This window comes from Chiloscyllium plagiosum, unplaced genomic scaffold (genome assembly GCF_037043375.1).
Source record: "Chiloscyllium plagiosum isolate Xiang-an unplaced genomic scaffold, Cpla_swu_hap1 HiC_scaffold_8, whole genome shotgun sequence".
Taxonomy (NCBI): domain Eukaryota; kingdom Metazoa; phylum Chordata; class Chondrichthyes; order Orectolobiformes; family Hemiscylliidae; genus Chiloscyllium; species Chiloscyllium plagiosum.
The window spans coordinates 4,485,678-4,503,270 of record NW_028270146.1 but is presented as its reverse complement, the minus strand read 5'-3'; the positions used below and the strand labels follow the sequence as shown (position 1 = coordinate 4,503,270).

General features: G+C 45.2%; 1 protein-coding gene and 1 long non-coding RNA gene across 3 annotated transcripts in view; one reads left to right on the top strand and one right to left on the bottom strand.

The window, feature by feature from the left end:
- Positions 1-17,593, top strand: part of ttll5 (tubulin tyrosine ligase-like family, member 5) — a 451,975-nt gene that overhangs the window by 123,368 nt on the left and 311,014 nt on the right. The window lies entirely within an intron of this gene.
- LOC148149333 (uncharacterized) overlaps positions 1-17,593 on the bottom strand; it is an 86,267-nt gene that overhangs the window by 66,944 nt on the left and 1,730 nt on the right. Inside the window, exon 2 of the long non-coding RNA XR_015757820.1 lies at positions 17,486-17,557. This is a non-coding gene — a long non-coding RNA (uncharacterized LOC148149333). The remainder of the gene's footprint in view (positions 1-17,485; positions 17,558-17,593) is intronic.

Genomic DNA, 17,593 nt, shown 5'->3' with positions numbered 1-17,593 from the left:
TGTAAAAAACTTGCTTTGCACATTTCCTTTAAACTTGCCTCTCTTATCTTAAACCTGCACCCCCCCCTAATATTTGACATTTCCACCCTGAGAAAAAAACTCCAACGCGTTCTATGCCTCTCATAATTTTATAGACATTGATCAGGTTGCCCGTCAGCCTCCAACATAGTAGCAAAAACAATCGAATTAAAATCGAAAGAGCTGTGGATACTGTCAATCAGAAACAAAAAGAGAAGTTGTTGGCAAAGCTCAGCAGGTGTGCCAGTATCTGTTTTGGGTCCAATGACTGGTCCGGTTCTGAGGAGGAGTCACTGGATCCGAAATGTTATCCTTGATCTCTCTTCACAGATGCTGCCAGACCTGCTGAGCTTTTCCAACAACTTCTATTTTTGTTTCCAAGTTTGTACAACTTCTCCTTCTGGCTAATACACTCCCATCCAGCCAACATCCTGGTAAATCTCTTTTACACCATCTCCAAAGCCTCCACATTCTTCCCATAGTGTGGCAACTAGAACTGCACACAATACTCCAAATTTGGTCTAACTGAAGTCTGCAAAATGACTTGCCAACCTTTTCACTCAGTGCCCTTACTGATGAAGGCAAGCATGCCATATGCTTTGTTTATCAATTTTTCCACTTGTGTTGCCACTTTCAGGGGGCTGTAAACTTCCACCTCCAGATTCCTTTGTACGTCAATGCTCCTAACCGTCCTGCCCTTTACTTTCCTCCTGCATTTGACCTCCCAAGATATATCACATCACCCTTGTCCGGATTAAGCTCCATCTGCCATTTCTCTGCCCAACTTTCCAACTGATCTATATCCTGCTAAATCCTTTGGCAACCATCCTCACCATCCACAACTCCACCAATTTTCATGTCAACTGCAAACGTACTAATCAAACTACCAACATTTTCATCCAAAAGAGTTATGTATACAGCAAACTTTGTTTTAACTGGCACCTTATGAATAAGCACACTTGATAAACTAGCAAAATTATATAGAGGCACCTCAAATATCACAAAGTTTATGCTATTATTCTCTCCAGTTATTACAATTTTTAAATTTATTTACCTCATTGTGAATAAACTTGTTCAATTGAATGGTCACACGAAATATCAGCAATTAATTCCATTTTGAGTCAATTTCTTCTCAAACACCGCAAGCATTGCGATCTACCACAATGTCCGAGTCGTCAGATGAGGGTGTGAGTGAGAAGGCTGTCAGTCAACAAGTTTTATTTAAGGCAAAAATGCATTATTATTTAAATGATTAAAGCTGTAAACAAAGTATAACAGTGATGTGTATACCTCCTATATTATGTTTCTATTACTTAGTGAGTGTTTTTACATTGATTATTGGACCTCTTGATTATTCAGAGAATTTGATGAAATGGCACACTCCCAATCTCATAGGTGCCAGAGAATTACAAAGTTGACAGTATTACATTCAACAGATGAAGGGCTTTTGCCCGAAACGTTGATTTTCCTGCTCCTTGGATGCTGCCTGACCTGCTGTGCTTTTCCAGCGCCACTCTAATCTCCAGCATCTGCAGTCCTCACTTTTGCCTTGCAGAGTTCACAACACTGATCCTATTCCAATTTTAAACGCATTTATTGATACTTTTATCTTACTCTGTAATAGTCTTGGTCCAGTGAAATTGACATCACTTTCTTCTTGCCCAATCATTTCACATTTTTCATTTTTTGCATGTAATTGTTTGAAACCAAGGGTCACATGAGGGAGAGGCCATTTATAACTGAGGTAAAGAGAAATGCGTTCACTCAGAGAGTGGTGAATCTGTGGAATTTTCTGCAACAGAAAGCAGTTCAAGCGAAAACATTGAATGTTTTCAAGAGGGAGTTAGATCTAGTTCTTCAAGCCTTGGGGATCGAAGGGTATAGGGAGAAAGTGGGAACAGAAGACTGATTTGAATTATCATATTGAATGACAGAACAGGTGTGAACGGCCAGCTTCTCTTTGCTATGTTTCTGTGTTAATACTTCTGGAATGGGGCTTCCAATCATAATCTTTTGTTTTGTAAATATTTTTATTGAGAAAAAAGATTTTGAATTTTTTACAAAATTATAAAATCAGCAGTCATAATTTTAAGAGTCAGATGAGTGTGCAGTTAAGAGTGCTGAAAAGTCCTTGGGTAACATCAGAGTTAAATTCCTGGTTTTACTGTAACGCTGCACTGATGGTGAGCTCATTGCAAATTGGCCTCTGAGTAAATTGGAAACTTTGTAGGTGTAGGCCATAATAAGCAAGTGTGAAAAGACTGTCATGGATTCAAGGATGGAGAGATGTGATTGTATGCATTATTGTGGGTGAGTCAGGATTTGTGGACATGGAGTTGGGGTTGGGAAAGCAAGGAGGAGTCTGGAGTTAGTAGGTGGAGGCAGGAAGCCAAATCAGAGGTATAAACCAGAGTCAAGTTTAGGGGTGGAATCAGAGGCAGTCGCTGCATCCTAGAGTATTTGGATTTGCTTTAAGGTGTTTCTGAAAAATGGGAATATATGAGAACAGTATTATATTTAATCAAGCCAAGCTCAAGGAGGCCACCCACCCCTTCCAGCCTTATCTGCTATTCAGTGAGACCATAAAGAGTCATAGAGTCATACAGTATGGAAACAGACTCTTCAGTCCAACTCATCCACACTGACCAGATATCCAATCTGACCTAGTCCCATTTGCTAATATTTAGCCGTCTTCCCTCTCCCTTTCTATTCATATATGTATCCAGATACCTTTTAAATGTCATAATTGTGCCAACACCCACCACTTCCTCTGACAGCTCATTCCATGCACCCCCCCCCCCGATGTGTGTAAAAGTTACCCCTCTTTTTAAATCTTTCCCCTCTCACCTTAAAACTGTGTCCACTACTCTTAGTCTCCCCCATTGTAGGCGAAAGACCTTATCTACTCACCATATCCATGCCCCTTATGATTTTATAAACTACTATAAGATCACCATTCAGCTTCCGACACCCCAGGGATATTAGGGGATATTAGCTCCAGCTTATTTCCGCCTCTCTATATAACTCAAACCCTCCAGTCCTGGCAACATTCTTGTAAGTCTTTCCTGCACCCTCTCAAGTTTAGCAACATTCTTCCTATAGAACAGCTACCAGAGTGATATGCAGTATTCCAAAACTGGCCTCACCAATGTCCTGTACAACCTCAACATAACATCCAAACTCTTATGTTCAATGTTCTGACCAATGAAGGCAAGCATGCGAACCCCTTCTTCACTACCGTGTTTACCTGTGACTCCACTTTCACGGAACTGTGCACCTGTGCAACTGTTCTCTTTCTTCGACAACATTTTCCAGGGCCGTAGTATTAACTGCATAAGTTAATACTAAGTTAGCACATAAAGCCCTGGTTTGCCTTACCAAAATGTTACACCTCACATTTATCTAAATTAAACTCCATCTGCTGCATTGGCCCATCTGATCATGGTCCTGTTGTACTCTTAAATAACTTCCTTCGCTGTTCACTACACCACCTATTTTGCTGTCATCTGCAAACATAACTAAATATACTTCCTACATTCACATCCAAATCATTTATATAAATGATGAAAAGTAGTGGACCCAGCACCAATCCTTGTGGCACACCGCTGGTCACAGGCTTCCAGTCTGAAAAGCAATCCTTTACCACCACCCTGTCTTCTAACTTCAAGCCAATTTTGTATCCAGTTGGCTAGCTCCACCGAATCTCATGTGATCTAACCTTCTTAACCAATCTACTATGCAGAACCTTGTTTAACACTTTGCTGAAGTCCATATAAACAACATCTACTGATCTTTGTCACCGCTTCAAAAACTCAATCAAGTTAGTGAGACACAATTTCTCATGCACAAGGCCATGCTGACGATCCCTAATCAGTCCTTGCCTTTCCAAATGCATGTGTTGCTCAGAGTCCCCTCTAATGACTTACGCACCACTAATGTAGTTTCACCGGTATATAGTTCCCAGACCTTTCCTTATAGTCTCTCTTAAATCATGGCACCACATCTTCCAACACCATACTCGTGGCTATTGATGATACAACTATGCAAGGGGCCCAGCAATCGCTTCCCTTAGAACATAGAACAAAGAAAAATACAGCGTAGTACAGGCCCTTTGGCCCTCGATGTTGCGCCGATCCAAGCCCACCTAACCGACACTAGCCCACTATCCTCCATATGCCTATCCAATGCACGTTTAAATGCCCATAAAGAGGGAGAGTCCACCACTGCTACTGGCAGGGCATTCCATGAACTCATGTCTCGCTGAGTAAAGAATCTACCCCTAACATCTGTCCTATACCTACCACCCCTTAATTTAAAGCTATGCCCCTTCGTAATAGCTGACTCCATACGTGGAAAAAGGTTCTTATGGTCAATCCTATCTAAACCCCTAATCATCTTGTACACCTCTATCAAGTCACCCCTAAACCTTCTTTTCTCCAATGAACACAGCCCCAAGTGCCTCAGCCTTTCCTCATACGATCTTCCTACCATACCAGGCAACATCCTGGTAAACCTCCTCTGCACCCGTTCCAGTGCCTCCACATCCTTCCTATAGTATGGCGACCAAAACTGCACACAATACTCCAGATGCGGCCGCACCAGAGTCTTATACAACTGCAACATGACCTCAGTACTCCGGAACTCAATTCCTCTACCAATAAAAGCCAGTACGCCATATCCCTTCTTCACCGCACTATTTACCTGGGTGGCAACTTTCAGAGATCTGTGTACATGGACACCAAGATCCCTCTGCTCATCCACACTACCAAGTATCCGACCATTAGCCCAGTACCCCATCTTTTTGTTACTCTTACCAAAGTGAATCACCTCACACTTACCTACATTGAACTCCATTTGCCACCTTTCTGCCCAGCTCTGCAACTTATCTATATTCCGCTGTAACCTGACACATCCTTCCTCACTGTCAACAACTCCACCGACTTTCGTATCATCCGTAAACTTGCTCACCCAACCTTCTAGCCCCTCCTCCAGGTCATTTATAAAAATGACAAACAGCAATGGTCCCAAAACAGATCCTTGCGGAACACCGCTAGTAACTGCACTCCAAGATGAACCTTTACCGTCAACTACTACCCTCTGTCTTCTTCCAGCCAGCCAATCCCTAATCCAAACCTCCAACTCACCCTCAATGCCATACCTCCGTATCTTTTGCAGTAGCCTACCATGGGGAACCTTATCAAACGCCTTACTAAACTCCATATACACCACATCTACCGCTTTCCCCTCGTCCACCTCCTTAGTCACATTCTCAAAGAATTCAGTAAGGTTTATGAGGCACGACCTGCCCTTCACAAAACCATGCTGACTATCCTTGATCATATTATTCCTATCCAGATGTTCATAAATCCTATCCCTTACAATTCTCTCTAAGACTTTGCCCACAACAGAAGTGAGACTCACCGGCCTATAGTTACTAGGGTTATCCCTACTCCCCTTCTTGAACAAGGGAACCACATTTGTTATCCTCCAGTCTACTGGCACTATTCCTGTAGACAACGAGGACATAAAAATCAAGGCCAATGGCTCTGCAATCTCCTCCCTTGCTTCCCAGAGAATCCTAGGATAAATGCCATCAGGCAAAGGGGACTTATCTATTTGCACCCTTTCCAGAATTTCCAACTACCTTCTCAGAGGGTAGTGATTTTAAGGATTTCTTTATCACAGAGAACTGTTGAGGCTGGATCATTAAATAGGTTCAAGGCAAAAACGGACTGATTTTTAATCAGTAAGGGAATCAAGGGTTTTGCTGGAAAGGCTGGAAAGTAGAATTGAGGATTATCAGATCAACCATGATCTCCCTGAAAGGTGGAATAGACTCGATGGGCTGAATGGCCTACTTCTACTCCTATGTCTCATCATCTCATATTTAAAAATGTTTATTTATTCATTTTATGGGATGTGATCATCTCTGATGGCCAGCATTTATTGCCCATCCCTAGTTGCCCCTTTGAGAAGGTGGTGGGAAATTGCCTTCTTGAACCGCTGCAGTCCATTTGCTGTGGTTTGACTCACAATGCCATTATGGAAGGAAATCCTGGATGGTGTTGAGCTTCTTGAGTATTGTTGGGGCTGCCTCCATCCAGGCAAGTGGGGAGTATTCCATCATATTCGTGACTTGTGCCTTGTAGATGTTGGATGGCTTTGGGGAGTTAGGAGGTGAGTTACTCGCTGGAATATTCCTAGTTTCTGACCTGCTGTTGTAGCCACTCTGTTTATGTGGTGAGTCCAGTTGGGTTTCTGATCGGTGATAACACCCAGGATGTTGATAGTTGGGAATTCAGTGTAGGTAACGCCGTTGAATGTCAAGGGGCGGTGGTTAGATTGCCTCTTGTTGATGATGGTCATAGCCTGGCATTTGGTGTGGCACAAATGTTACTTTCTACTTGTCAGCCCAAGCCTGGACATTGTCCAGATTTTGGATCAGTGGTGCTGGAAGAGCACAGCAATTCAGGCAGCATCCGAGGACAGGCAAAATCGACGTTTCGGGCAAAAGCCCTTCATCAGGAATAAAGGCAGAGAGCCTGAAGCGTGGAGAGATAAACTAGAGGAGGGTGGGTGGGGAGAGAGTGGCATAGAGTACAATAGGTCAGTGGGGAAGGAGATGAAGGTGATAGGTCAGGGAGGAGAGGGTGGAGTGGATAGGTGGAAAAGGAGCTGGGCAGGTCGGACAAGTCCGGACAGGTCAGGGGATCGAGTTTCTGGAGGTTAGAAGCTAGGATGAGGTGGGGGAAGGGGAAATGAGGAAACTGTTGAAATCCACATTGATGCCCTGGGGTTGAAGTGTTCCGAGGCGGAAGATGAGGCGTTCTTCCTCCAGGCGTCTGGTGGTGAGGGAGCGGCGGTGGAGGAGGCCCAGCACCTCCATATCCTCGGCAGAGTGGGAGGGGGAGTTGAAATGTTGAGCCACTGGGCGATTTGGTTGATTGGTGCGGGTGTCTCGGAGATGTTCCCTAAAGCGCTCTGCTAGGAGGCGCCCAGTCTCCCCAATGTAGAGGAGACCGCATCGGGAGCAACGGATACAATAGATGATATTGGTGGATGTGCAGGTAAAACTTTGATGGATGTGGAAGGCTCCTTTAGGGCCTTGGATAGAGGTGAGGGAGGAGGTGTGGGCGCAGGTTTTACAGTTCCTGCGGTGGCAGGGGAAAGTGCCAGGATGGGAGGGTGGGTAGTAGGGAGGCGTGGACCTGACCAGGTAGTCACGGAGGGAACGGTCTTTGCGGAAGGCGGAGAGGGGTGGGGAGGGAAATATATCCCTGGTGGTGGGGTCTGTTTGGAGGTGGCGGAAATGTTGGCAGATGATTTGGTTTATGCGAAGGTTGGTAGGGTGGAAGGTGAGCACCAGGGGCGTTCTGTCCTTGTTGCGGTTGGAGGGGTTGGGTCTGAGGGCGGAGGTGCGGGATGTGGACGAGATGCGTTGGAGGGCATCTTTAACCACGTGGGAAGGGAAATTGCGGTCTCTAAAGAAGGAGGCCATCTGGTGTGTTCTATGGTGGAACCGCTCCTCCTGGGAGCAGATACGGCGGAGGCGGAGGAATTGGGAATACGGGATGGCATTTTTGCAAGAGGTAGGGTGGGAAGAGGTGTAATCCAGGTAGCTGTGGGAGTCGGTGGGTGTAATCCAGGTAGCTGTGGGAGTCGGTGGGTGTAATCCAGGTAGCTGTGGGAGTCGGTGGGTGTAATCCAGGTAGCTGTGGGCCCTAAAGGAGCCTTCCACATCCATCAAAGTTTAACCTGCACATCCACCAATATCATCTATTGTATCCGTTGCTCCCGATGCGGTCTCCTCTACATTGGGGAGACTGGGCGCCTCCTAGCAGAGCGCTTTAGGGAACATCTCTGAGACACCCGCACCAATCAACCAAATCGCCCAGTGGCTCAACATTTCAACTCCCCCTCCCACTCTTCCGAGGATATGGAGGTGCTGGGCCTCCTCCACCGCCGCTCCCTCACCACCAGACGCCTGGAGGAAGAACGCCTCATCTTCCGCCTCGGAACACTTCAACCCCAGGGCATCAATGTGGATTTCAACAGTTTCCTCATTTCCCCTTCCCCCACCTCATCCTAGCTTCTAACCTCCAGAAACTCGATCCCCTGACCTGTCCGGACTTGTCCGACCTGCCCAGCTCCTTTTCCACCTATCCACTCCACCCTCTCCTCCCTGACCTATCACCTTCATCTCGTTCCCCACTGACCTATTGTACTCTATGCCACTCTCTCCCCACCCACCCTCCTCTAGCTTATCTCTCCACGCTTCAGGCTCTCTGCCTTTATTCCTGATGAAGGGCTTTTGCCCGAAACGTCAATTTTGCCTGTCCTCGGATGCTGCCTGAATTGCTGTGCTCTTCCAGCACCATTGATCCAGAATCTGGTTTCCAGCATCTGCAGTCATTGTTTTTACCTCATTGTCCAGATTTTGTTGCATTTGAACACGGACTACTTCAGTATCTGAGGAGTCACGAATGGTGTTGAGCATTGTGCAATCATCAGCGAATGTCCCCACTTTTGACCTTATGATGGAGGGAAGGTCATTGATAAAGCATCTGAAGATGGTTGGATCTAGGACACTCCCCTGAGGAACTCCTGCAGAGATGTCCTGGAGCTGAGGTGACTGACCTCCAACAACCACGACCATCTCTCTATGTGTCAGGTATGACTCCAACCAGTGGAGAGTTTGCCCTTGATTCCCACTGATTCTAGTTTTGCTAGGGCTGTTTGATGCCTCACTTAATCAAATGCAGCCTTGATGTCAAGGGCTGTCACTCTCATCTCACCTCTGGATTTCAGCTCTAAATTTGTCATATTTGTTATAGGCCAGGATTTACTGCAAAGTTTACCAGCTGGGGTTCACACGCCCTAGTTATATTGTGGGATATGGAAACAATGTGTGGTAGTTACTGTCCATAAAGCTTTAATTGGAGCCTTGTATGATTATAATGTTCTGCTGGTTGGCATCCTGACTTGTGGTTGTGAAACTATTTTGAACAGTCTATTAAAATAACTCTGCATGATTATGATCAGTAGCAGCACAGTCTGGCGTCCAGCTCCATCAGCTTTGGAATTCTTGATTTCTTCATGTGAGTTATTGATGTCATATTTATTTTACTACTTTTGAATGTATTCTTCAGACCAATCTTTAGTACCATGCAGAAAGATGAGTCCTCAAGATTTCTAGCATCAATGTTATCAGTAATTTGCAGTTTGAGTTTCCAATTGTTCTTCTTGGTCTTCCTTCTACACTGTTTACTTTTATATTCATGTCTAAAATTACCGTTATTGTCGACATTGTGTTTTGGTTTTGTGAAGGTAGTAAGGAGCATGTACGCTGCTGTGAAATTGTTGAATCAAATGGCCTATGGCTCCTGAAATACTACATAATACTCTGAAATTCTGTGCTTTGTGGATAGTGTGGGCTGCATATCTGAGACATGAGCATGTGATCCAGGCAGTCCAGAGGTAGTGCTGCATAGACAGAGTTACTGTCCTTCACGTTCAGTATCTGACCTTCTCGCGATTAGGAGATCCAAGGCCCTTGTTGAAGAAGAGCCTCAAGTTCTCCTAGGTCCAGTGCAACTTCAATTCCTAGCCTAACACATTCTCATTTATCCTTTGCTATTACTGGAGCACAGCTGACAAGGGTGTTTTACTGCACAGTTACTGAATAGCAATGCAACTCATTGGGGAGAATTATAATTTTGGTTGACTGTTTAAATTTTTGCAATATCAGATCAGGTGCCTTTTGTGCATCTTTCCCAATGGAAATGAAATTGGGTGGTTGACCCAATATCATCAGTTTTGCGTTATTACCCAAAGTCTAATTTAGACCATAAGACATAGGAGTGGAAGTAGGCCATTCAGCCCATCAAGTCCACTCTGCCATTTAATCATGGCTGATGGATGTTTCAACGCCACTTACCCACACTCTCCCCATATCCCTTAATTCCTTGTGAGATCAAGAATTTATCAATCTCTGCCTTGAAGACATTTAACATCCCGGCCTCCACTGAGCTCCGTGGCAATGAATTCCACAGGCCCACCACTCTCTGGCTGAAGAAATGTCTCCTCATTTCCGTTCTAAATTGACCCCCTCTAATTCTAAGACTGTGCCTGCAATTCTAATATCCCTGCCTGACAGAAACAAATTTCCAACATCCACCCTTTCTAAGCCATGTGTTGTCTTGTAACTTTCTATTTGATCTCCCCTCAACCTAAACTCTAATGAATACAATCCCAGGATCCTCAGCCGTTCCTTGTATATTAGGCCTACCATTCCAAGGATCATCCGTGTGAATCTCCGCTGGACACGCTCCAATGCCAGTATGTCCTTCCTGGGGTGTGGGGCCCAAAACTGGACACAGTATTCTAAATGGGGCCTAACCAAAGCTTTATGAAGTCTCAGTAGCACATCACTGCTTTTACATTCCAATCCTCTTGAGATAATTTGCACCATTATGTATGAATTATACTCTTAATCACATCTCTCAGATTTTCCACGTATGGAGTCAGCTATTACGAGGGGGCATAGCTTTAAATTAAGGGGTGGTAGGTATAGGACAGATGTTAGGGGTAGATTCTTTACTCAGCGAGGCATGAGTTCATGGAATGCCCTGCCAGTAGCAGTGGTGGACTCTCCCTCTTTATGGGCATTTAAACGGGCATTGGATAGGCATATGGAGGATAGTGGGCTAGTGTAGGTTAGGTGGGCTTGGATTGGCGCAACATCGAGGGCCAAAGGACCTGTACTGCGCTGTATTTTTCTATGTTCTATGTTCTATAACATCTTCAATGAACTAGCCATTCTGTGCATAAAAAGATCTCAAAGGCCACATAAAGGCCAAAACCTCTCTTTAAGTTTGTGTCAAAAGATAAAAATTGGCAAAACTCAAATTATCCCATTTTGTCATTAATATATAGCTAAATACGAAAATGGGATCTCCTTCAGCCTCAGCACTACACGGAGGTCCAGCTCCAACAGGGAGATCCCCCTTAGCACGACAGTGAAGACCAGCTCCTCCAGGGAGACAAGCTCTCAGCACTGCACTGAGTACCAGATCCAGTAGAGGGACAGGCCTCCAGCACTACACTGAGGACTAGCTCCTGCAGCAGGATTGTTCCTTTGCTCTGCATCATGCCATCAGTCTGGATCAATTAGTGAAGTAAGGTTTGGTCTACAATCCTTTGATACAGAGATGAGAGTTCAGGAAGTGATGTTTACATTCTCCTAAGTAAGTAAATTTGCCACAGTCCCAGAGGACCACAGGTTTGTTCTCTCATTAAAAAGAAAGGCAACTGGCAGTGGTTTAACCTGAGGATCACCACATCTGAGGCAAGGTTAAGAAGGCAGAACCTCAGTTAGTTTGGGAACATTAGCCTAATGCTGTCATAATTAACAGATGCAATGTTTGAGTGATTGTTGGGCACAGTGTGCTATTGGATATTGGACATGTTAGTCTAGTGGTTAACGGGCGGAGTTGCCCATTGGTTCTGTTACTGGATTGATAATCCAGAGAATGTTGGTTTATAACCACTGATGGTTTAAATGTTTGGATTTAGACTGTTTTAAAAAAGTTGAATGAGGCATCAGTGATCACAAAACTTTGGATCACCAAAAATCTTAATTGGTTCAATAATGTTTTTGAAGGACAAATCATTTCAGCTCCAGGACCGAACTCTATCTCTGCAGGGGCCCTCAGGGCATGGGTCCTAGGCCTAACCGTCTTCAGGTTCTTTATCAATGATGTTCCTTCCATCATAAGATCCACCTGATCATTCCACAATACTCAGTGCCATTCACAATTGCTCAGGGACTGAAGCAGTGTGTGTTATTATGCAGCAAGCCAACATCTAGTCAGCCTGAGAAGTGGCAAGTACCAGACAACGACCATCTCCAATAAGAGATAATCTAACCATCAGCCTTTGACTTTAAATGGTGTTACCATCACTGAATCATCTCAAGGCACAAGTGTGTGAGGGAATAAGATTCACTAAATCTTAATCGGTCAAAATCCTGAAAGTCCCTTCTGAGGTCATTGTGGGTCAAGTTACAGCGGTTCAAGAAGGCAGCTCATCCTCACCTTCTCAAGGCGCAACTAGGGATGGGCAATAAATGCTGGCCAGCAGCAATGCCCATATCCCACAAGTGAATAAATAAAAAGAAAAGAAAAAAAGCTGATGTTGGGTTTCATGAAATTCAAAGAGCCCAACACAATCTGAATAAGTAACAATTTGGTTGACATCCCACTCCTCACTTTGGACACTGATGCACGGTAGCAACATTTACAATATGTACTGCAGCAGCTCTTCCAACAGCACATTCCAAACCCGTGAATTCAACCACCCAGAAGGGCAAGGACTTCAAGTTTAAGGGAATCTGACCACCTTAAAGTCATAAACTATCTTGATTTGAAATGATATTGGAATTCCTTCCCTATCATTGGGCCAGAGCCTGGAATTACCTCTTTAACAGCACGTAGGTATACCTACCCCAAATGGGACTGTATCATTTCAACAAGGTCACAGAACTTGAGGCAAATGCAATTTCTGTGCTAACAGCGATAGAGGGGGGAATGGGGCTGAGTGGATTACAATATGCTGGCAAAGGCTTAGTGGGCTGTATGGCCTGCTGAGCTGCCGTGACTCTCTGATATTCTCTTGGCTAAATGGGGATGGGCAATAAAAACTGGCTTTGTTAAAAATACACTCATTGTGAAATAACTTATAAAAATGCCTTTCAGAATATTTACCAAGAAAGAGTTAAAGTGTTTCTTTACAGATTTGCATCTGGTGGCATTCGTACGCTCGCAGCCAGCAATTAATAGAGACCTTAAGTGGCAGTGCGAGGGTGTGCTGTTTAATGGTGAGGAAAGAGTGTTTGTTTTAAGGAACATGGATAAGGATAAGAGGGTTATTGTTCCGCTTCTTCCCAAGCTGGGATCCAGCTCAGTGTGGTCTGGGCCTCTCTGGCGCCAAACTCAAGTTGAATAAGGGAGCTTTCCAAAAAAAAAGGCTTTCAGCTGGCTGAGTTGGCTGTGTGTAGGAGGCCGCTTGCTGCAGAAGGCGGCTTTGGGGTGCCTGGTTAAAGACACTGTAAAAGAACACGCTGAGAAATAGTGCAGGGAGAACAAAGCACTGCTCTCTGTTCCCTCAGGAGCTGGAGCAGGCAGCCACTGTACTTTGACACCAATGGCAGATAAACAGGCTGCCACATTATATCACTTGTGTCTCTGTTCTTCTGGGTCCAGAGACTGAATGCATTTTATTCATTATAAACAAAAGTCAGATTGTAATAATTTGCACCTCATGAATGAGCAGAATTAGCTGTGGTTTCAAAATAATAAATTTGAATGTCCACATGCATTCCCTCTTCACTCCACATCTCCAACTGATTCTTTCTTGCAAGGAACTTGTTAAAGAAACTTTGCTATTTAACCAAGGCCTTTAGTGAGAACTCTATTAAACCATCACTCAAAAATCCGTTTTCACACTGATCTGCATAGCAGCTGGGCCTAATGGAATGATAGTATAACTGTTGGCAGAGCCACAGTGGGCAGGGTGATTTACATTGGGCAGAATGGATGAGACTCATGCATAGAGACTCAGTGCTGTTGTGGTTGAGTAGGGGGTTTAGGAGTCAAGGTCAGTCACTGCCTAGAGGTTGGAGATGGGCTGGAGAGTTAGTTCAGGATGGCTTCTGCATTCTCTTTGCCAGCTGGTAAAAATGGCATATCTGAGCCAAATGCCACATGCACGTTATACACTGCTAATTGTGATGACACTTGTGCAAGGGGAATTGGTGGTATCCTGAAGAGAAATTCTAATCATCAGATGTTATCATTGCATTCTGCAGCACAGAAGGAAACCAATCAGCCCGTCATGCTGTACTTTCTCATCAAAAGAACTAGCCAGTTAGTCCCACCGTGCTGCTCTTTTCCCATAGCCCAGCACATTTTTCCTTTTAAATTATCTGGCCCTCACCCACCAGGAGAAGAAGGACATCAGATTACTGTTCATAGACTCAGTTCTGCATTTAACACAATCGTTCCTCAGCACCTGATTGGAAAGCTGAGTCTGCTGGGCCTAAATACCTCCCTCTGTACCTGGATCCTGGACTTCGTGACTGGGAGACCTCAGTCTGTCCAAAGTGGGAACAGCATCTCCAACACCATCACACAGAGCACGCCCCCACCTATACTCCCTCCCAAGGCTGCTTGCTCAGTCCAGTGCTGTTCATCTTGCTGACATCGCCACTGTGCAGCAATGCGTAAGTCAAATCATATCATCAAGTTTGCTGATCATACGATTGTAGTGGATCTCATCAGCAGGAATGAGGAGTCAGCATACAGAAAGGAGGTGCAGCGGCTAACAGATTGGTGCAGAGCCAACAACCTGTCTCTGAACGTGGACAAGATAAAAGAGATGGTTGTTGACTTCAGGAGGGCACGGAGCGACCACTCTCTGTGGACATCAACGGCGCCCCAATGGAGATTGTGAACAGCACCAAATTTCTTGGCGCCCACTTAGCGGGGAATCTCACCTGGTTCCTCAACACCAGCTCCATAGCCAAGAAAGCCCAGCAGCATCTCTACTTTCTGTGCATGTTGAGGAAAGCCCAGTTCCCACCCCCGATCCTCACTACATTCTACAGAGGGTTCATTGAGAGTACCCTGAGCTGCTGCATCACTGCCTGGTTCGGGAATTGCACTGTCTCGGATCGTAACACCGTCACGGATCGTCATGGAAAGTGAGGACAGTTGAGAGGATCATCAGGGTCTCTCTTCCCTCCATTACAGGCATTTACAGCACACGCTGCATCCGAAAGGCTAAGAGCAATGTAGAAGACCCCACGCACCCTTCACTCAGACTCTTCTCCCTCCTGCCATCTGGCAGAAGATACCTGAGATTTCGTCTCTCACGGCCAGACTGTGCAATAGTTTCGTCCCCCAAGCCATCAGGCTCCTGAACACTGTATGATCAGACTCTTTTCCATTTGAAATTCTTTGCATGATTTTGAATTGCTGCTAGAACCATGTCTGTTAATTATCATTCTTTTATTACACTAATTTGCATGTTTTGCACTTCTTATGCACTTTAAATTAGATTTCCTACAGTATGGAAACAGGCCCTTCGGCCCAACAACAAAGAAGGTGCAGATTATTCTCAAGGGGGAGAGGGCCCAGTAGGAGGTCATTGTCCACATTGGAACCAACGACATTGGAAGGGAAAAGGTTGAGACTCTGAAGGGAGATTACAGAGAGTTGGGCAGGAATTTAAAAAGGAGGTCCTCGAGAGTAGTAATATCTGGATTAACTCCCGGTGCTACAAGCTAGTGATTGAAGGAATAGGAGGGTACAGCAGAAAATGCATGGCTGAAGAGCTGGTATATGGGAGAAGGATTCATACTTTTGGATCATTGGAATCTCTTCTGGGGTAGAAGTGACCTGTACAAGAAGGACAGATTGCACCTGAATTGGAAGGGGACTAATATACTGGCAGGGAGATTTGTTAGAGCTGCTCAAGATGATTTAAACTAGTAAGGTGTGGGATGGGACCCAGGGAGATAGTGAGGAAAGAGATCAATCTGAGACTTGTACCGTTGAGAAAAGAAGCAAGTCACACAGCCAGGGCAGGCAGGGACAAAGCAGAGAACAAGGTAGGACTGATAAAATGAACTGCATTTATTTCAATGCAAGAGGCCTAACAGGGAAGGCAGATGAACTCAGGGCATAGTAGGAACATGGGATTGGGATATCATAACAATTCCAGAAACATGGCTCAGGGATGGACAGGACTGGCAGCTTAATGTTCCAGGATACAAATGCTACAGGAAGGATAGAAATGGAGGCAAGAGAGGAGAGGGAGGGTCATTACAACTGTACTGAGGGAGGATATTCCCGGGAATACATCCAGGAAAGTTATTTGGGTGGAACTGAGAAATAAGAAAGGGATGATCACCTTATTGGGATTGTATTGTAGACCCCTGAATAGTCAGAGGGAAATTGAGAAGCCGTTATCTGTAAGAATAATAAGGTGGTTATGGTAGGGGATTTTAACTTTCCAAGCACAGACTGGGACTACCATAGTGTTAAAGGTTTAGATGGAGAGGAATTTGTTAAGCATGTACAAGAAAATTTTCTGATTCAGTATGTGGATGTCCCTACTAGGGAAGGCGCAAAACTTGACCTACTCTTAGGAAATAAGGCAGGGCAGGTGACTGAGGTGTCAGTAGGGGAGCACTTTGGGGCCAACGACCATAATTCTATTATTTTTAAAATAGTGATGCAAAAAGATAGACTAGATCTAAAAGTTGAAGTTCGAAATTGGAGAAAGGCCCATTTTGATGGTCAACAGTGTGCTGCTGGAAAAGCACAGCAGGTCAGGCAGCATCTGAGGAGCAGGAAAATCGACATTTCGAGCAAAAGCCCTTCATCAGGAATGAGGCTGGGAGCCTCGGGGGCGGAGACATAAATAGGAAATGGTGGGGCTGGGGGAAAGATAGCTGAGAGTGCAATAGGTGGATGGCGGTGGGGGTAAAGGCGATAGGTTAGAGATGAGGGTGGGGCAGATAGGTGGGAAGGGAGATGGACGGATGAGGCAGGTCAAGAGGACAGTGCTGAATTGGAAGGTTGGAACTGGGGTAAGGTGGGGGAGGGGAAATGAGGAAACTGGTGAAATCCACATTGATGCCCTGGGGTTGAAGGGTGGAAGATGAGGTGTTCCTCCTCCAGGCTTCGGGTGGTAAGAGAGTGGTGATGGAGGAGACCCAGGACCTGCATGTCCTTGGCAGAGTGGGAGGGGAAGTTGAAGTGTTTGGCCACTGGGGCGATGAGATTGATTGGTGTTGGTGTCCCGGCGATATTCTCTGAAACAATCCACAAGGAGGTGTCCTGTCTCCCCAATGTAGAGGAGACTGCATCAGGAGCAACAGACACAGTAGGTAACATGTGTGGAAGTGCAGGTAAAACTCTGATGGATGTGGAAAGCTCTTTTGGGATCTTGAATGGAGGTGGGGGGGGGGAGGTGTGGGCGCAAGTTTCACAGTTCCTGCAGTGGCAGGGGAAGGTGGGTTGTTAGGGGCGTGGACCTGACCAGGTAGTCGCGGAGGGAATGGTCTTTATGGAAGTGGATAGGGGTGGGGAGGGAAATATATCACTGGTAATGGGGTCTGGGATCTGTTTTTAGGTGTCAGATATAGCAGAGGATGATGCAATGTATTTGGAGGTTGGTGGGGTGGAAGGTGTGGACCAGAGGGGTTCTGTGCTTGTTGCGGTTACAGGGGTGGGGTTAATAGCCTACCATATGGAACGTTATCAAATGCCTTACTGAAATCTATATATACCACAATCCACCCTCAAACTATTCTTTTCGAGATGGTTATAAATCCTATCTTGTATAACCTTTTCCAACACTTAATCCACAACCAAAGTAAGGCTCACTGGTCTATACTTACCAGGGTTGTCTCTACTCCCCTTCTTGAACAAGGGGACAACATTTGCTATCCTCCAGTCTTCTGACACTGTTCCTGTAAACAATGACAACATGAGGATCAAATCCAAAG